The 21,662-nt window shown below is 43.4% G+C and overlaps 1 long non-coding RNA gene across 1 annotated transcript in view; it reads right to left on the bottom strand.

The window, feature by feature from the left end:
* The window catches only part of LOC145345145 (uncharacterized), a 371,118-nt gene that overhangs the window by 92,710 nt on the left and 256,746 nt on the right, over window positions 1-21,662 (bottom strand). Inside the window, exon 2 of the long non-coding RNA XR_013887034.1 lies at window positions 18,141-18,222. This is a non-coding gene — a long non-coding RNA (uncharacterized LOC145345145). The remainder of the gene's footprint in view (window positions 1-18,140; window positions 18,223-21,662) is intronic.

Here is a 21,662-nt window from a genome sequence, read left to right as displayed (position 1 = left end):
ATACAATGGTCGTTGGCCAAATTTCCAGAGGTTTATAATGTTGCAAAAAATAGTAATAAGTCTGAGGTTTTAGAGTATTTTAGAAACCAGCAGAAGGCTGCCAAAAAATTGATTGAAAGAGAAAAACAGCGTATGAGCATTAACCAGCCAGGAATATCAAAACAAGTTGATAGAGTTTTTTTTACAAATGTATAAAAAGGAATAGAGTGGCTAAATAAAAATTGGCCCCTTAGAAGCAGAGAAAGGAGAAATTATTATTAGAATGAGGAAATGGCACAGATTTTGAACAATTATTTTGTGTCTGTCAGTACAGGACATGTTATTTATCAGAAGTAGAGGGCAATCTAGGGGCTAATGAGATTGTGGAAATTAAGGTAATTGTTATTATCATAGAAAAAATAGATTCTAGAACAATCACAGCAGATTGGAAAAGAGATATAGGCGGGTTAAGTGAGTGGACAACAAGAAAGCAGATATAGTATAATGTTATGAAGTGTGAGGTTAATCACTTTGGTTGTAAGAATGAGAGAAGCAGAATGCTTTTTTAAAAGGAGTGAAAATTGCAAAAGCTGATGTTCAGAGAGACTTGTTTGCACTCATAATGAACATGAAAAATTAACATGCAGATACAACAAATAATTAGATAAGTGAATGGTAACTGGGTTTTTATTGCAAGAGGATTGATTACAAGGTTAAAGTAGTACTATCACAATTGGGTGCAATTTTGCTCCTGATTTTTAAGAAAGGACATACATGTATTGAAGCCCATGCAGCGAAAGGTTGTTAGATTGCTTCTTGAGGTGAGGAGGTTGTTCTATGATGAGAGGCTGAGGAAATGGGAGTCAATTCTCTGGAATTTGGAAGAATGGGAGGCAATCTCATGAAACCTTCTGTAGGGTCTTGGCAGAGTAGGCATTTTGATGTTCTGTTTCCTTTTGTTGGAGAATCTAGAACAAGGCGCACAGTTCCAATATGAAGGACCAATCATTTACAGCTGAGATAGAATCATAGAATCTATAGTGCAGAAGGAGGCCATTTGGCCCATCAAGCCTGCACCGACAACAATCTCACCCAGGTCCTATCCTATCCTCACAACCCGACATATTTACCCTTCAAATCCCCTGATATTAAGGGGCAATGCATGGCCAATGCACCTAATCTGCACATCTTTAGACTGTGGAAGGAAACTGGAGCACCTGGAGGAAACCCTTGCAAACATGAGGGGGATGTGCAACTCCACACAGATAGTCACCTGAGGTCAGAATTGAACATGGGTCCTGGCACTGTGAGGCAGCAGTGCTAAGCACTGTGCCACCATGCTGCCCTTATTCTTTTATGGAATATGGGTGTTGTTAGCAAACAAAGAACAATACAGCACAGGAAACAAGCCCTTCTGACCATCTCAAAAGACAATAACAGTGTTTTTACTGGTGTCAAGAATTCTATGCATAGTGGAGTTAGGATGAGTGGGCATGAGTGGTACTTTGTGGGGGAGTAGCATTGGGATTTGGGGTGGTATGGGGCTGATAGGGTGTGGGGGGGGGTGGAGAGATGAATGTTTGGGGGCCTCACTTTCATCTGCGTCAATGTCCCAACAAATGGAGGCGGGCCTTCTACCTCAGTTTCCACCTGCCTCCATCTCTGCCTGTTTGTTGGCCTGACTCCAGACTGTCCCCTACTCCACATTATCAACATTGCACTATTGACCAGGAGGTGGGAATCAGAAGATGGGAGATTTCCTGACATTGCAATCTCCAAGATGAAAATCCGACCCCAAGTAGTTTTACAGAGGTGTTAATCCATTCAAAGAAACAGTAACAGCAATTACTAGAGTGTTAGAATTCTCCATTGAGAAAGTTTAGTGTAGTTTATTTATTAGTGTCACAAGTAGGCTGACATTAACACTGCAATGAAGTTACAGTGAAAACCCCTCATTGCCACACTCCAGCACCTGTTCAGGTACACTGAGTGAGAATTTAGCATTGCCATTGCACTTAACCTGCATGTCTTTTGGACTGTGGGAGGAAACTACAGCACCCAAAGGAATCATAAGCAGACACAGGGAGAACATGCAGTAACCCAGGCTGGGAATTGAACCTGGATCCCTGTCGTTATGAGGAGCTCGTGCATCAAGCATCAGAATCAGATGGATAAAGTGATGATAAATGCACAGATTTATGGGGATAAGGTGGGGGAGTGGGGCTGGTTAAGATGCCTTTTCGGAGAGTTGGTGTAGACTTGATGGGCTACATGCACTAAAAACAGATGACCATACAGAATTGGGAAGTGGAGAAGGCAAAGCGATTACACCAAATAACAAGGAAGACAAAATTTGAATTTATATGCAGTCCCCACCATTAACAGCATCTCTGCTTATATCAAGCAGCTGCCTGGTTAGCTAAGTAGTGCTGACCAGTTTCCATTCCATTAAGCTGTATTAATTGGGCCAGCTAACACTGTCAATTCAATCAGCGTTCCAGGTTCGATTAAGCCCTCTTATCTCTGTCCTCTCCAACCCTCTTTATTTCTCTTTCTTGCTTTGTTTTACCCTCTTCAGTCAAAGTTGTGTACATCTGTTTGCTGATCATCATTGCTATTGGATGTAGATGACGAGGATAAATACATCGGGCAGTAAATTCATCAGAGGCACCAAAATTAAACTGGTCTACTTTTCTGAGAATTTCTAAGTCACGTTGAACCAAGAAAACTATTGCTGGAGTTAATTGGTCATTGCTGGAGTTAGTTAGTCACTATTGGATATTGAAAGGATTAGTTGGAAGATTCTAGAGTCTTGGTGTTCATGGGGAGGGTATAGGTGAGGCTGACAACATCTGAAGAAGCTGGCAAGGCCTTGGGAAGCTACAGCCCTGCTGTAATTGTTCAATGGTGTAACCGGTCATCGCGTGTAGAGATAAATCATGTTCACACAAGTTTGCTCACAGTAACCGATGGGGAATATATTGCCTTTCAATGCCTGAGGGCATCCCACAGTGATTTGCGGCAAATAAATACTTTTGATGTGTAGTCACTGTTGTAATGCAGACAAGTGCAGCGACCAACTGGCATGTATAACAGTGAGATAAATATCCAACATGTTTTTGGCTGACGGATAAATGCTGGCTTTGATACTGAGATAACTCACCTGCCCTGCTGTCGTTTATACAATACTGTGGGATCTTTTACATCCACCTGAGAGGAAAGTCAGCCTCTTGAGTACAGTTTCTCAGGCAAAGGATTAACAGGGCAACACTGAAAAGTCAGGCTAAATTATTAGCTTGAGTCTACAAGCTCCTAGCTCAGCAATGAGAACGATACCATTCAGCCAAGACTAACACAAGTGTTTGCAATGAGAACGAACCTAAGGGAAATGAATGGAAATGCTTCATTTTCTTTGCACACACATTTTCACTCGGCTGAAGGCAGAGAAGAGAAAAATAATACACATTGTAAATTCTCCCACTCCAATCTGTCCCAGTCTCGTCCTTCAGAACATGAGAAACTCTCGCAACTATGGAGCCCTCCATCGAATAGCTCGAACAGCAACAGAAGAGCATTAAAATGCTACAAAAAACACAGTTTAAGTTCATGCTGAGTTGTCCCACAAATAGTTAATATTCTCTTGGCAACCTCCACACCATCAAGGCCAAAAGTATCAGTTTACTGGCTGGAGAATCATACTTACTCACTGTCCTTTGCAACATCAGAATCTCATATCACTTGAGCCATCATCTTATCCTACATGGGCTGTGTTTCAAAGCAGTTGGGAAGAATTCCATGCATTAATTCCCCTGATGAAGCACAGCTTCCCAAGTTCTGAGGTCATTTTTCAAAGTCCTCAGGAGAAAAGGTGACAGATGGACATTAGTGCTGTCATCAGTTTCAGGGGTCACGTCTACAAAGGTTCCGTGGAATTTGGAGGAAAATTGAGATTTAGGAGGAAACATATTTAATTTTTCATCATTTTCTAGACTTTAAAGCAGCCTCAAATAAATCGTGACTGTCCTCGATATCATTTACATGGCATCAAACATTTTTCTGCAAGTTATATTAATCCCACTACTGTAAGAATTTTACATTTGAATTGCCAAATTAGTGGTAACTTTATAAATGTCTTTCCAAATGGACAGAAACTCCGCAGGGGCAGAACATTCCTGCCCAAATTTGTATCCATGCGCTCCCGGTGGATTAGTTTCCATGCTAGGAATATAAATTTCTAAAATTAACCCCACAGGCTTTTTAATCGATAATCAGCCATCTGTGTAAATGCAGTGTAGGCACATTGAGCAAGTAGGCCTGAGAGTCTTAATTCAGATTGCAATGTACCAGCCAGTTACACTTTGTACATTACTCAAGCATATGAATTAGAAGTAGGAGAAGGCCACTCGGCTCCTCAAGCCTGCTCCACCATCCAATAAAATTGTGGCTGATCTGTTTGTGGCCTCAACTCCACATTGATAGAATTATAGAATCCCTACAGTACAGAAGGAGGTAACTTGGCCCATCGAGTCTGTACCAACCACAATCCCATCCAGGCACTATTCCTGTAACCCCATGAATTTACCCTGCTAATCCCCTTGACACGAGAGTCAATTTAGCATGGCCAACCTAACCTGGACACTTCTGGGTTGTGGGAGGAAACTGGAGCACCCGGAGGAAACCTACATAAACACAGGAAGTACATGCAAACTCCACACCGATAGTGACCTGAGGCCGAAATTGAACCTGGGTCCCTGGTGTTGAGAGGCAGCAGTCCTAACCACTCATACGGGGCGGCACGGTAACACAGTGGTTAGCACGGCTACCTCACAGGGACCCTGGTTCAATTCCGGCCTTTGGTCACTGTCTGTGTAGAGTTTGCATGTTCTTCTTGTGTCTGCGTGGGTTTCCTCTGGGTGCTTTGGTTTCCGCCCACAATCCAAAGATGTGCAGGTTAGGTTGATTGGCCATGCTAAATTGACTCGAGTTTCAGGGAGATTAGCAGGGTAAAGTGGGGTTGTAGGAATAGGGCCTGGGTGGGATTTTGGTTGGTGCCAACTTGAGGAGCCGAATCACCTCCTCCTGTATTGCAGGGATTCTATGATTCCTGCCTTTCCCTTGATACTATTTACTTCTGTTTTAAACGTATTCACTGACCCTGTCTCCATTGCCCTCCTGGGATAGAAAAATATTTCTTCTCAACTCCATCTTAAATGGGAGACCCTTATTTTTAGACCATATCCCATAGTTCCAGTTAATCAATCACATTAGTGATTATTGCAGAAAATCTTCTGAACTGTCACCCTCCCCAGAGTGTTTTGTATATCATGAGAAACTTTGTGCGAAAAGCTGCTAAAGGAAGCCATTGATATTAGCAACATAACACTATATCACAGCAATGCACTAGTTTTTGAATCTTTATTCATTGTATGGACTTAGCAACTCATGAACTCAGATTCTGATTTTATGACACCATTGGGCTGGATTTTACGTGCCCCTGCCAGGTATGTTTTTGGTAAGGGGGGGTGCAGTCCACCTATTACATTTAAATAAATAACAAAGTGTTAATTGAGCTTGTTAACAATCCAATTGATCCCAAATATACACTTCCCTCATCATAACAAAAAACATTTTAAAAGGACAGGAAGGAAGGCTGGGGATGTCCTTTCTGCATCGAGGGGGAAGTCCCCCCTAAGATAGTACCCCTTTTCCTACCCACCTGCTCACCAAAACCCACTACCATTGGCCTGGCTCTTCCTGTTCAATTCCCTGGACTTAGCTTGTTCTGGGATCCAGTGGGCTCTCCTCTTCTGGAGGCCCAGCAGTGTTCACTATGCACTGATGGCACCGCTGGAACTACTGGAGTTTCCAGGCCAATGAGGTTGACTGGCAGGTCCCCGAGGGCGAGACTTCTTCCCTAGTGAGGGGCACTGGCAGCCAATTTAGAATGCCCTCACCATATTACAGCTACAGGATAAGTAGCATACATCAAGTTGGCTTCATGCCAACATTGTTTCTGACAGGATATCAGCCATCCACCCCCTCCTCCCCTGCAACATTCAGCCCCATTTATGCCCAAATAGATTGAGTAGACATAGAATCCCTTCTCGCCCAGCACTTCTGATGAAAAACGGTTTTTGATCAAACAAGCTCTACCCTCCTAGCCCATGCATATTTCCAGTACATCAATGCTACATTCACAATCTTTGAATCTATACTGTGTGCAAGAATTTCCTTACACACCTCAATGCTCTCCATCCCATGCTCAAATTCACTATTGAGATAGAGCAGACTGATGCATGCCTTTTCCTCAATGTAACAGTTGAGAAACATGCTTGTAATTGTTCTAATCTAGCCAAGCACACAGACAATGTGAACTGAAGCTGAATGCTAATCCCAGCACTTATTCAGACACGTGTTATTCTATCTCTGGTGCCAAGAATCACACAGAGAATAATGGGACACCTGGATAATTTTACATAAACTGTAATTTAATTGGGGGTTATAAGTGATTGGCATCCTTCCATCTAGGAGAGATACTGGGAATGGAGCCTCGGAGATTTTCTGAAGTAACATGAGATCATCTGCTGTATGTCTTTTGATGGCTGAACCTGCCGATTCTGGAAAGTCAAAACCTGTCACAAGTACACGCATTTGTCCCCAACCAAAAGGGAAAATGCTGGAAAATCTCAGCAGGTCTGGCAGCACCTATAAGGAGAGAAAAGAGCTGACGTTTTGAGTCCAGATGACCCTTTGTAAAAGTATGAATTTGTCACTTACCGGTGGTGAAGGATGATCGCTGCTGACACCTTTCTTGTTTGCAGGGCTGGCATTTGGTTTGGAGCTTCTGAAACCACATGTTGGGGTGGCAAATTCCTGCCCACAACTGATGGCACTATTTGCATGATTTATCAGCTAGAGTTTCCCACTTATCATGGTTATACCAATCACTTTCATATCTAATTTGACAAGATTCTTGAATCAGAGCTGTGGGCTTTACGCTGATGACTTGGCACAGACTACCTCCACTTATAGCTTTTCCATGGAGATATGGCCATCTTCCATCCTATGCATGTGCCTGAGCTAATAAAGTCTCATTTGCTTAGTTAGCAGACTTGACGGAGATGCTTATTTATTAGTGTCACAAGTAGGCTTACATTAACACTGCAATGAAATTACTGTAAAAAATCCCTATTCACCACACTTCAATGCCTATTCGGGGACACTGAGGGAGAATTTATCATGGCCAATGCACCTTTCAGACTGTGGAAGGAAATCGGAGCAACCGGAGGAAACCCACGCAGACATGGGGAGAACGTGCAGTCTCCACAAGACAGTGACCCGAGCCGGGAATCGAACCCAGGTCCCTGGGGCTGTGAGGTAGCCATGCAAACCATTGTGCCACCATGCCTTAAAAAGGATTGCTTCAATAGTGGCTTTGTCTTCCTTTTTGATGTCAAGGATGCATCATAGACACTAGAGATGATAGTTATTGAATATTTTTCCTTGGTATGTTTAGATTATCCAAACATCTCTGCCCATATTGTTACATGTTGAGGGTACAGGATTTATGGGTAAGCACCTTGATCCACCAGGTCAGTTTGTTCTTCCATGTCCGTTTATAGTTGGCCAATGCTTTTCCAATATGGCTGCTGAGCTCTGTGAGCTTGACAAACCACTGACATACAACTGAAAGTTATAAAAGGACTCTGATCAAGGTGATTTAATTGTAGACTTACAATTGTCATCATAGACCCTGAAATTAGATTACAGCCTTGAAATTCCTCCTGTCCATCTGTTATTTCACTTTGCTTCAATTGAATTTGGGCAATTTTAGTGCAACTCTTGTCTATTGTTACATCAGGAATGAATTTAATATATTCTATATCCTTCAGAGATGATGCAAACATAAGAGGATTGATTGTCAAGACAACTATCATAAGTTTAATGATAAGCAGTCTATTGTTAGTTATGTTGAAAATTCTGACTCGTGGCTTCAAGAAATTTAATGAAAAGGATAACTCAGTTGATGAGATCCTAAACATTGATCAAAGTGCAAAAGACATTTTATCATTCCTGAGTAAACACTGAAGATGTTGGGGATGATTCTCTGAGCTCACTAACCTGCAGTGGGAATATTGTTGGCCTGGAGTTGGTTTGACATTTTGAGTTTCCCATCCTGCTGCACCAGCCCCAATCAGGTTCTTGCTCAAGCAGGAAGTCCATTAGGTGCCAATCTCTCCTGGTTTCGAGAAGCATGGACCTAGGCATTTGAATCAGGGGTGGGGGGGGGAGGCAGGAGTAATTTCTGTACCTACGTGCCCCTCTGACACTGCCAGACCACAGAGCGAGGGACCTGGAGGTTGAGTGGGTTCAATCTAAGGATAAGGAGTTGACTGCTGACTGACAGGAGAAGTCAATTTCAAGAGCAGGGAGGTGGCGGGGCGGGAGGTGGGGGGGGGGGGGGGGAGGTCAGGGGCCGGGGAAGGATTCCCTTCTTCACAGCTACTCACACAGCCTCATTCTTTTAACACTGCAGTTTTCCAAGTCTCCGAGCCTTCTTAGAAAGCCCAAAACATTTGAAAACCTTTAAAATCTTTTGAAATCCTTTGATAACCTTTGAAATCCCTGATACACTTTTGATTGTATCCCAATCCATGTGGCAATAATAAATCAAATCATTTCCTTTCTTTTCATTCAATTTCACAGTCCAGTACTTTTGACTTACTTTTGATTGACAGCACGCTCAAGTTTTGTTTAATTATCTTTTCCTTTGTGGTTGAATGCATCTGAAGTACCCCCCCACCCCCATTATTGTTCCTAACCACAGTGTTTATAAACATCCTTGTTCTGATTGACAGCTGCAGACAACTTCAAAACAGCTAAGTGCTTTCAGTTCTTTTCTATCAACACTGCACCCCTCCCCCCAACCCTACGTCCCTTGAGGGGCCCTTGCTCTGCAGGCTGGCAGTGATAGACAGGCACCTGGGCAGACCACTTCCTTCATGGAAAATCATAGAGCACACAAACTAAACTCCTGTTATACATTTACAGTACAGCAAAACCTTGAACGGCTTTGTAGCAAGTGAATTCTAAACTCAGATTACTCTCCATCACAGGTAGACTTATTGCACGTCACGAAGTTGTGGTGGGAGAACTATTTCCCATGCTATTCCATTTGGTCCTAATGACACCTTAGATATCAATGAACAACAGAAAAGCACTGAAGCAATGAGATACTTTCAGTCACCAAGATCATGGTCAGAAAGAGTATAGGCTCTTAGCAGCAACACTGCAGATACCTGGACTGAAATGATATTATTAAAGTAGAAATAGTGCAGAAAAGATTTACTAGGATGCTACCAGGATTTGATGGTTTGAGTTATAAGGAAATAGACTGGGATTTTTTTCTCTGGAGCATAGGAGGCTGAGGGTGATCGTATAGAGGTCTATAAAATAATGAGGGGCATAGATGAACTGGATAGTCAATATCTTTTCCCAAAGGTAGAGCAGTCTAAAACTAGAGGGCACAGGTTTAAGGTGAGAGGGGAGAGATACAAAAGGGTGCAGAGGGGCAGTCTTTTCACACAGAGAGTGGTGAGTGTGTGGAACAAGCTGGCAGAGTTATTAGTAGAGGCAGGGACAATTTTGTCTTTTAAAAAGTGTTCAGACAGTTACATGGGTAAGATGGCTATAGAGGGATATGGGCCAAACGTGGGCTATTGGGACTAGCTTAGTGGTTTAAAAAAATGGGCGTCATGGGCAAGTTGGGCCAAAGGCCCTGTTTCCATGCTGTAAACCTCTATGACTCTGTGACTAATTAGAGAATGGTGGGTTGGTGAGAATGCTTTGATGCAGTTTACAAAGATCACCATTGGAGTTGGACAAATTTGTTAATTATAAAGGTACATGGATGGTATTAGTGGAAGAGGAAGGCATCTATCCACAGCTAAGAGCTGAGCAAGATGAAAACAAACTAAGAGTCCAAAGTAGCTACTGCTGACCATCTCTACAGACATTCAAAGAAGAAACAGTTGCCTCATGTATTGGCAGTCCTCTTCACATCTGCACAAAGCAGTGACCAAAAGCACTTGTTGCTGATGTTAGCCTCTGTACTAATACAATTTGTTAAGTCTTCATTCTGCAACAGCCAAACAAAGCTCACTGGAAACACCTAGAACAAGATGTAACCAACTCCCTTCACGAGAAATAGTATATATGATAGTTTCTTTACACCGGTGCTTCATATTGGTGACAGTATACGATCTGTTTGGACCAGATTCCTGGTTCGTCTCAAGAGGCCGGAATAAGTGCAATAGATGGCCTTTGGATTTCAGGACTTGAGTGTGGCCCCCTAACTCCTTGTGTTTCTTCAGATGGCTCTGCAACTGCTCATGTCACATCTGCTACTTGTGATGGCTTCCTGGTTTATCAGCATGCCTCCCACCATTTTGGAATGCGGTCTGGAAAGGTGAGACGCTAAATCACCTTCAGAAGCAATGGCATCATCAGCTCTGTCCAGCCAGGCCTCTGCTCCTTCAGTAGGCCTGGAAACAAATCTTAGTAGCAATGAGGGCAGAGAGGCCTTGTATAAATTCTCATGTCTCAGCACGCTGAACTCAAAAGTTTGGAACTGGAGACCTCCACAGTGGCTGTCTGAACATACAAGAAAGATTATTCTTTTTTTAATCACTAAAGACTTCAGTGAAGATATATTCCTGGCATTTTCATGATGAATTGCAGCACTGAAAAGCTTTGGAGATGTAACTAAAGGATTTCCCCCACATTGCCAAATCTTGCAAGATTCCTTCCACATTATTCACTGGCTACAGACCGAGTTGATGTCAATGAACGTTCGTTCATTTAAGTGTAGTTTCAGTTTCAGAGTACTACACTGTAGGTGGACAGGAACTGGTTTTGCAGGAAGATGATTCCTTCTGTCCTTACCTGTCTCTAGTAGCTGCCTGTATTTATTGATGCTCTGTGCTTCTTTTGGTGAACCAACTCTGTCTATCGGGGCTGGTACTTGACAAATGTTTGACTGAGTGCCTGTCAGTGCTGGAAAATAATGGGTTCAGACCTGCCACTCAATGCTGCAGATTCTGCTTTAGATGCATCTAAAGCAACAGACAAAGAGTTCGCTGTCACGATGCCTGAAACCAAGTCCCAAAGCAGAACCTATATAACAAATTGCATGTTATGGCATTTTCCTGGCATCTCTGTGTGTGAGCAAGTGAGCACTAACTATAAAAGGCTAGTTCTAGATTTTCTCGGGTAAGGCTTGTAGGTTCATCTCTCAGCATTATCTTTATGCTTTTGGCAGTGCCCATGTCAAGCTGGGGCTGTGCACACTGAACGTGGGTCTAAAATTAGTGAGCTCTCATTCAGTTCAGAGCTCCTGTTCTGAACTGCTTTGTTCAACAAAGAGGAAAAAATAGTGTGGAAGAGCACGAGAACAAGTAACAACTCACTGGCTCTTTGCAGTCTCATTTCAGCATGAGTAACTGAATACACATGCTACATATTCCACAATCCAATGATTTTTGGAAATATATTAATGATTTGGAGAAAAGAACAGACTACTGTAGCCAAATTTGCGGACGATACAAATGTGGGAGGGAGGGCAGGTGGTTAGGAGATTTGCAGAGAGACATTGACAGGTTCAGTGAGTGGGCAGAAAATTAACAAATGGAATTCAACGTGGGAAAATGTGAGATTGTTCATTTTGGAAGAGAGAATGCGAAGGTGGATTATTATTTAAATGGAGAAGGGCAGCAGGAAGCTGTAGCACAAAGGGACTTGGGGCCCTTTTTCAAGAAACTCAGAAAGCTAGTACACAGTTGCAGAAGATAATAGGGAAGGCAAATGGAATGCTGGCTTTTTTTTCAAGGGGGCTGGAGTGAAAAAGTACAAAGGTGTTGCTGCAACAATACAATGTACGAGTGAGGAGTTTGTACGATTCCCCCATTCTGCGTGGGTTTCCTCTGGGTGCTCTGGTTTCCTCCTACAGTCTGAAAGACAACTGGTTAGGGGCATTGACCTGAACAGGTGCCAGAGTGTGGCGACTAGGGGAACTTCGAGTAACTTCATTGCAGTGTTAATGTAAGCCTTACTTGTGACTAATAAATAAACTTTTATTTTATTGAGAATACCGTGTGCAGTTTTGGTCCCCTTATTTACGGAAAGGTATGTTATCATTGGAGGCAGTATAGAGGAGGTTTACTGGGATGATCCCGGGTATGGAAAGATTAAACAGAAAGGGTCTGAACTCCTTGGAGTTCAGAAGAATGAGAGGTGGTATGACTGAAACATATAAATTTCTTAGGGGGTTAGACTGGGTAAAAGTTGAGAAGATGTTTCCACTCATGAGAGAGTGTAGGATCAGAGGGTATGGTCTCTGAATCAGAGGGTGCTCATTTAAGACAGATTTGAGGATGAATTTCTTCTCTCAAAGAGTGGTGAATCTTTGGAATTTTTTACCCCAGGAAACTGTGGAAGTTGAGTCCTCGTGCATTTTCAAGGCTGAGATCAATAGGTTTTTAATCAATAGGGGAATTAAGGTTTACAGAGATAAGACAGGAAAGTGGATTGAATGTTGGATCACCTTATTAAATGAGATGATCCAAATGCTCAAAGGGCTGAATGGCCTATTCCAATTTCTATTTCTATTTCTTATGGTCTTAAATATTAGTTATGTGTTAACAACAGCAACCAGCATTTATATAACATCTTTAAAAGAGTAACACATTCAAAGAGCTTCACACTAGCATTATCACACAAAATCTGACTGCAATCCACAGAAGAAATATTACCAGCTCTGAAACTCCCTTCCTACACATCTCTGCCTCTCCCTCCTCTTTTAATATGCTCTTCAAAAGTTATCTCTTTGACCTATCTTTACATCCCCTGTCCTAATATTTCCTGCACTGAGAGTCAAACAGCTGAAAGTACAGTTGCCAATGGTGGAGCAACGTGGCTGCATAAGAGAAGAGAAGAGAACTGGGGGAACACAGAGATCTTCAGAGGGCTGGAAGAAAATTCAGAAATAGATGGGGCCAGGCTGTTGAGGGATTTGAAAACTGAGGCACGACTGAACTCAGAATCAATTTTGGTTGAAAGCTTCATTGGATTATGAATATTATAGTGACAAGAGCAGATCAGAGGCTGGGAATTCTGCAGTGAGTAACTCACTGCTTGACTCCCCAGAACCTGTCCATCATTTACAAGGCAAAAGTCAGGAGTGTGATGGATAATCCTCCACTTTAGGGGTTCAAAGTTTATTTATTAGTGTTGCAAGTAGGGACCTTTGACAACGTCCCTCAAGGCAGATTGGTGCAGAAGGTGAAGGCACATGGGATCAGAGGTGAGCTGGCAAGGTGAATACAAAACTGGCTCGGTCAAAGAAGACAGAGGGTAGCAATAGAAGGGTGTGTTTCTGAATGGAGGGCTGTGACAAGTGGCGTTCCTCAGGGATCAGCGCTGGGACCTTTGCTATTTGGAACAAAGAACAACACAGCACGGGAAACAGGCCCTTTGACCCAACGAGCCCAAGCCGCCATTTTAACATTATGAGTGCCCTCCTCTACCTATGACCTTTGTCTACGCCTATTGGAGAAGATTGAGGGAAGACTAATTTAGGGAAAATTTGTCACACCAATCAGCCTAAGAGCACGTTTTTGGGGTGTGGGAGGAAACCCGAGCACTCGGAGAAAACCCACGCAATCACGGGGAGAATGTGCAAACTCCCGCAGACACTGGCCCAAATCCATGTATCTGCACAGCTAACAGTGATAGTCACTGAGCTGTCATGTTGCCCGTCAATGGTCCAGTTTAAGCGCACATTAACGACGTGAAGCATTAGACAACTCTCAAAGCAAATCCAAGAGCAGCCCTCGCACGACCCACCGCGAGTATGCCCCTTGTTGGACAACAAGGCGGACTGAATCACCTGTGAAATAAAACATCAATAAACATGCAAAATTTTGACAGACATTTACGGAATCCCCAGAAGCTCAGAAGTAAGACAAGTGAGCCATACAATATGTTGGAAGGTCCGTAGGAATCAACTGATTCCCAGGGATGTCCCAAAGCTCTTGATCTTTATTTAGATCAGTCTCCTGTATCCCTCCATCTCTAGTCCGCTCATGTGCCTATCTAAGTAAGCCTTAAACAACTCTAGTGTGCCTGCCTCCACCATCCTAGTTGGCGGTGCATTCCAGGCCCCCACCACCCTCTGTGGGAAAAACCTCCCTCGAACATCCGAATTATACCTCGCCTCCCCCCCCCCTCACCCTAAGCCTGTGGCCCCTCATAATTTTTGTATCCAACCTAGGAAAAAGCTTACCTCTGTTCATTCTATCTCTACCCTTCATTATCTTATATACCTCTATTAGATCTCCCCTCATTCTCCGCCTTTCTAAGGAGAACAGCCCCAATTTTCCCAATCTCTCCTCATAGCTCAGGCAGCATCCTGGTAAACCTCCTTTGCACTCTCTCCAGGGTCTCCACGTCCTTCCAGTAGTAAGGCAACCAGAACTGGATGCAGCATTCCAAATGCCGGTGAACCAACGTTCTATACAACTCCAACATTAGATGCCAGCTTTTATACTCTATACCCTTCCCTATAAAGGCAAGCATACCATAGGCCTTCTTCGCCACCTTCTCCACCTATACTGCCACCTTCAAGGACTTGTGTACTTGCACCCCCAGGTCCCTCTGTGTTTCTATACTCTTAATAGGCCTACCATTTATCGTGTAACTCCCCCCTACATTATTTCTTCCAAAATGCATCACCTCGCATTTATCTGGATTAAATTCCATCTGCCATTTCTCTGCCTAATATACCAGCCTATCTATATCCTGCTGTATTGTCTGACACTGTTCCTCACTATTAGCAAGTCTAGCCATCTTTGTGTCATCTGCAAACTTGCTGATCACACCACGTACTCCGTCTTCCAAGTCATTTATGTATATTACGAGTAGCAAAGGTCCCAGTACTGAGCCCTGTGGCACACCACTAGTTACAGACCTCCAGCTAGAAATTTGTAATATATATAAATGATTGGGAGGAAAATGCAACTGGTTTGATCAGTAAGTTTGCGGACGACACAAAGGATGGTGGATTTGCAGATAGCAATGAGGACCATCAGAGGATGAAGCAAGATATAGATCAGTTGGAGACATGGGCGGGGAGATGGCAGTGGGGTTTAATCTGGACAAATGTGAGGTATTGTATTTTGAAAGGTCTAAAACATATAGAAAATATACAGCAAATGGCAGAACCCTTAAGGGTATTAATAGACAAAGAGATCTGGGTGTAGAGGTACACAGGTCACTGAAAGTGGCAACGCAGGTGGAGAAGGTAGTCAAGAAGGCATACGGCATGCTTGCCTTCATTGGCTGGGGCAGTGAGTTTAAAAATTGGCAAGTCATGTCGCAGCTTTGTCGAACCTTAGTTAGACCACACTTGGAATATGGTGTTCAATTCTGGTCGCCACACTACCAGAAGGATGTGGAGGCTTTGGAGAGGGTACAGAAAAGATTTACCAGGATGTTGCCTGGTATGGAGGGCATTAGTTATGATGAGAGGTTGGAGAAACTTGATTTGTGCTCACTGGAATGACGGAGGTTGAGGGGTGGCTTGAAAGAAGTCTACAAGATTATGAGAGGCATGGACAGAGTGGATAGTCAGAAGGTTTTTCCCAGGGTGGAAGAGTCAATTACTAGGAGGCATAGGTTTAAGGTGCGAGGGGCAAGGTTTAAAGGAGATATACAAGGCAGATTTTTTACACAGAGTGTAGTTGGTGCCTTGAACTTGCTGGGGGAGGTAGTGGAAGCGGATACAGTAGTGACTTTTAAGGGGCATCTTGACAAATACATGAATAGGATGGGAATAGAGGCATATGGTCCCCGGAAGGGTAGGGGGTTTTAGTTAAGTCAAGCAGCATGGTTGGTGCAGGCTTGGAGGACCGAAGGGCCTGTGTTTTTTTTGTTCTTAGGCTTACATTAACACTGCAATGAAATTACTGTGAAAATCCCCTAGTCACCACACACCAGCGCCTGTTTGGATACACTGACGGAGAATTTAGCATGGCCAATTCACCTAACCTGCACATCTTTCAGTCTGTGGGAGGGAACCAGAACACCCGGGGAAACCCACACAAACACGGAGAGAACAAACAAACTCCATACAAACAGTGACCCAAGCTGAGAATTGAACCCGTGTCCCTGGTGCTGTGAGGCAGCAGTGCTAACCTCCATGCCACTACAGTGGTATTGTTACTGAACTAGTATTCTAGGGACTCAGGGTAATGCTCTGGGGACCCAGGTTCAATTCCCACCATGGCAGATGGCAAAATTTGAATTGAATGAAAAAGTCTGGAATTAAAAGATGAACATTAAACTATTGCTGTAAAAAAGACTATCTGGTTTACTAATGTCCTTTAGGGGAAGGAACCTTCCTTACCTGGTCTGGCTCCAGAGCCACAGCAATGTGGTTGATTTTTTTTAAAAACTGTCCCTTCAAGGACAATTAGAGATGAGCAATAAATGCTGGCCACCCAGCAACTCCCACATCCCATGAAAGAATAAAACCTTCTCTTGGTGAAAGTTCAACTCCAACATCACTCAAGAAATTCAACATCCAGGACAAAGCAGCTGATTTGATTGTACCCAATCCTCCACTTTCAACATCGACTCCCTCCCTCTGTCACTGACACACAGTGGTAGCAGTGAGCACCATCTACAAGATGCAATGCAGCAACTCATCAAGCTCCATTGACAGTATCTTCCTGACCCACAACCTGTGCCATTTAAAAACATAAGGTCAACAGGCATGTGGGAGAACACCAAGCTACAAGTCCCCCTCCAGGCTGCACACTATTCTCACTTGGAAAAATATTGTTGTTCCTTCACTGTGACTGGACCTCCCTTCCTAACAGCATTGTGGGTATACCTACGCCAATCGGACTGCAGCAGTTCAGGAAGGCAGCTCACCAACACCTTCTGAAAGGGGTGGACAAACAAATGCTGGCCTAGCCAGTAATACAAAGAACAAAAACAGCCGGGGAAACAGGCCCTTCGGCCCAACGAGCCCGCGCCGCCATCTTACCAGCCCCCCCTTCCACCCATGACCCCTACCTAAAGCTCACAATGTCATGAAAGACAAGAAAATTGAAAATTATTGTGTGTACTCTCCTGCTGAACAACATGCCCTAATGCTGAAGGAAACTGTTTTCTCTGTCGGCTAGGTGAAGTAACTGGGAGGAAATGGTTAGTGTCCTACAAACCATGGTCACTTACTTAATACTGTGAAACACAGGAGCTTTTCCTTGGCATATTCAATTTCCCCAAACCAGCCACAGGTTCTCTGTATGTTTTATACTATTCACTCTGCCTGCCACCTCTGTGAATTAATCTATGGATTAAACAGAAACAAGGCTTCTGGCAGGCATGAGAGAACATTGCACCAGAGGACACATGTTCAGTTTAGCACTCGCAAGGCATTCTGTACATTAAGCACTCAAGCTGAGCTAGTTTCCCATGTGGAGGTGAACCTTCAGATCAGCTGTTGTACTATTTTGAGAAAGAAAAGCAACATACCCACTGGATGGGTTCCAAAAGGCATACATTTCCAAATCACATTTGTTAACAGTTCAAGTTACTAGTCAAAACAATACTACCACTTTTAGTAAATGTTTTCATTTCCTGTCACGGATTGAGGTGGCACAAAGTGGTGTTGACAACTCAATTTCTTACATACCGTGAATCTTATCATGAATTATCTGCTTATGTTACATGGGCTGCCCCAGGGCTCTGAACAAAGAGAAAGATGCAGTGCCTGAGATAAGAGGTGAAACGATTTTTCTTTGTAAAAGCATTGTAAGTAAACCTGCGCCTGAATATCAGGGACGATGAAATGTGTTGCACTCCACTTGCCAGCTGCTGCGGTTCAGTAAGAGTACCATTTCACCCTGGCCTCTGCACACATGACTGAGTGGGTGTTGGCCAAGGTTCCCCCCCCCCCCCCCCACCCACCTCCACCCCACCACCCCCCGCACCATGGAGTCACTGCAGACCAAAGGTAGGGGCAAGAGTTAAAAAAAAAGTCAAGTGGTATGACGGTCTGTGTTTATCCTGTCTTGAAGTTAAACAAAGATGCTTACTGTTAGGACCTGTCACTTTCCCCCCACCTCTTCATGTTCCGCTTAATGTGCCACAGCCGGTCGGTGGGTCATACTGGCAATCCTGAAAAAGGAGATAAAACGAAGATTTAGTATTCCGAGGGTAACTTGATTAATTAGTGATTAGGGGCAGACATACGCTGTTTATTAAAGAGGCACCTACCTTAGGACCAAATGCCTTGACTGAAATGTATTTATCACTCGATTGGGACTTCTATTTTTCATTGTTTCTTTTAATATTATTCTTTACAACCTCCTCCAATTCAGATTTGAAAGTGTGAATGGGATGGCAGATTCCGAGGGGCGTCTTGTGGGAAGATTGTTACCACTTTGGTTCACTAGTTCCCAAATCTGTCCTGAGTCTTTCATTTATTTTTTTTTAACTGTGTCCACCAATTATTTGATCAAAGCGGACGCAGAGGAAAGGCACGGTGCAATCACCGTGACAGCAATGTTCAGAGAGGGAATATGTCTGAGAGATCCTCTGTCTCCCAGCACATTTCACAGCCGCCATGGTTGAGTACACAAAGGATGTCTGCAAATTGGACTATTTAAAAGACAAATTGATCACCCCTCGGAAAACAAATTACCCAAAACTTATCTCGAGGTAAGTACTTATCATCCCCAGTGCTTACTCCCACACCAAAGTTCTCCTTTAATACAGTTCTCGCAATCTACTTAGCACTCAATCATTCAGTCAGAAATGCCTTTATGCCATCTGAGAATACTTATTCGCTGCCTGGATTCCATCCCCTTTTCTTCAATCTGCTTTCAACATCACCTCTGATGTATTAGGCATCCGCACAGACTGAAGAGTCAGTGTCAAAATATGTAGTTTACGTTCTTTGCCCTTTTATCAGCAATGTTCTTACGTGCCTGAATTTAGTTACCTGTTTATTAAAATGAAAATAAATAAAACATTACATCTATAGAATGTATCATTGTGCTTGCTTGCTAAGATACCCCTGCTGATGTTATCCAGACCGCAGTCATTCTAATCTCAACGCCATGGCATTTTTGATCATTACTTTTTTCACTGAGCAAATTCTAGGTCTTCTATCACGGATAAAACTCCTCTGGGTTACATCAATTACATGCTTACTGCCTTCCCAATACTTCTGGGTTTTTCATCACAGGGAAACAGCCGTAAATGCACGAATAAATACATTTTTGCGCATGATCTGGTTATGTATTTGAAAAGGGAATGTTTATAGGACCAGGACACAAAAGAGCAGGGAAGAACCACGAACTGAACACCTCTTTAGAATCATAGAATCCCTACAGTGCAGAAGGAGGCCATTTGGCCTATCGAGTTTGCACTGACCACAATCCCATCCAGCCCTATTCCCATAACCCCACATATTTACCCTTCTAATCCTCCAGACACTTAAGGGTCAATTTAGCATGGCCAATCAACCTAACCCGCACATATTTGGAGCACGGGAGGAAACCGAAGCACCCGGAGGAAACCCACGCAGACACGGGGAGAAATTCCACATAGACAGTGACCCGAGGTCGGAATTGAACCAGATCCCTGGCAGCAGTGCCACCTTGCAAAGGGCCAGCCAGTACAGACGTGATGGGTCAAATATCTCCTCCAGCTATCTGAAAACTGGACATTGTTAATTGGTGTACTCTGGTTCCAGAGTCTGTTTTAGCTTCAGGGTCTGTTTTATTGATTACGTTTCTGCTTAGATCCCTCACCCCCACTGCTCTTCTTCCTTCTCTTCTACTGTGTCCACATTGGGAGGAATTTTATGACCTCGTTGCACCTGCTTTGCAGTGGGAAAATATCACAAAATTGGATGTGATGCGAGTGGTGGGATGGCACCTGTTTTTGCGCCCATTCCCATTTTACCAATAAAAAAAGAATCGGCACAATTAGGACCCCGCTCCAAATGGGCAAAGCATCTATTTGCATTTTTTTGCATTCATCACAATGTCATTAGTGGGCTTCACTCCCAATTATCCCAGCTCACCTGGCTTAACCACCTTGTTCGCTGCGGCTGATCAGTCAGGAAAGCACCTCATGTACAAAAGCCACATTCAGGTGTTTCTGCAGAGAGGATGGGCAAGAAGGTAAGTTTCTGCTTTCAAACTACTCTGTGCTACTCGGGGTTGGGAGGAGGGTGGGGAAATCAGGGGCTTGTTTTGTAGCAGCCATGGTGCGTTTCAGGTCGGGGGGGCTTGTGAGTGTGTGGGGGCTGGGGTCTCTTTTGTTCACAGGTTCCTGGTGCTGTCAGGCGGCAGTGCTAACCACTTTACCACCATGCTGCCCATAAGATGGCAGCATCCTGTTAGTAAAAATGCCACTTGCGTTGCTTCTACATAGGAGCTGCTGCTCAAATTTTTGAAATACTTTACACTTCCAGGGTAATTTGAGAGACGAGGCACTTTTCACATCCGAAGGTGATAACTTTAGGCTCATTTGTGAGAACGTGTGATACACATCTCACAGCTATCTGATCAGGGTAGTTATTATCCAGCGGATTAGCTTTGGTACACACTATTTCACCTTTTCCATGCAGTATAAATTGTTGCTCCCTTTGAAATTTGGCATTCTTGTCTCAATTCTGATGAGTGCTGAATGAAAAGATTCAATAGTATGCCTTTTTTTTCATTAATACTCAAATTTGGACAAAAAGGACTTGTTGGTCCATCAAGCCAGTTGAGGTGTGTTATATCCTTAAGAAGCAGATACCCCTACCTAGTGAGGAGCAGAGGCAATCTCCTGGGAGAAGTGAAAAATCAGGTGAGTTAATCTGCTTGACTGAAAGATGTTGAACCTTTAATAACTGCATTGGTTCAGCCTATCATTTTGGTCGCCAAAAATCAACTATATAAGGCACTTGTAATAAAATAAACCCTGCGACTTTATTGAGTGCACCTGTTTACTCTGCAATGATCTTCTTTCTTAGCCTCCCCTGCACAATGTTTGTGCGATATAACAGGCAGCTCTAATTAAAATGGTGGTGGGGGGGAGAGGTCGTTAACTATTGGCTGCCATTTTGAATACAATAATCTGCACAAAATAAAAGCAAATTATTGCAGATGCTGGAATCTGAAACCAAAAGAGAAAATGCTGGAAAATTTCAGCAGGTCTGACTGCATCTGTGGAGAGAGAAATGAGCTAATGTTTGGAGTCCAGAACACCCTTTGTCAAAGCTCTGACAAAGGGTCATCTGGACTCAGAACATCAGCTCTTTTCTCTCCCTCCAGATGCTGTCAGATTTGCTGAGATTTTTCAGCATTTTCTCTTCTGGTGACAATAATCTGCACCATCCACTTATGGGAATGATCTTATTTCCAGGGTTGATGCAACTTTCTTGGAGACAGTTTATAATCATAACCTTTCTGCAAGTGCACATGTCTCCATCCCTTCTACCGACTATCACATGTGCCTGGAAGAGCTTCATAAAAATTGACTTTTCGATAGCCCAGCAAGCTTTTAATACAGAAGCAGGGAACAGATCTGATTCTGAGATGGCTGCTTAAAACAGGCAT

This window comes from Carcharhinus amblyrhynchos, chromosome 7 (assembly GCF_965287045.1).
Source record: "Carcharhinus amblyrhynchos chromosome 7, sCarAmb.v2.hapA, whole genome shotgun sequence".
Taxonomy (NCBI): domain Eukaryota; kingdom Metazoa; phylum Chordata; class Chondrichthyes; order Carcharhiniformes; family Carcharhinidae; genus Carcharhinus; species Carcharhinus amblyrhynchos.
Note: the sequence above shows the minus strand (reverse complement) of the source record. Positions and strands in the feature narration are given on the sequence as shown.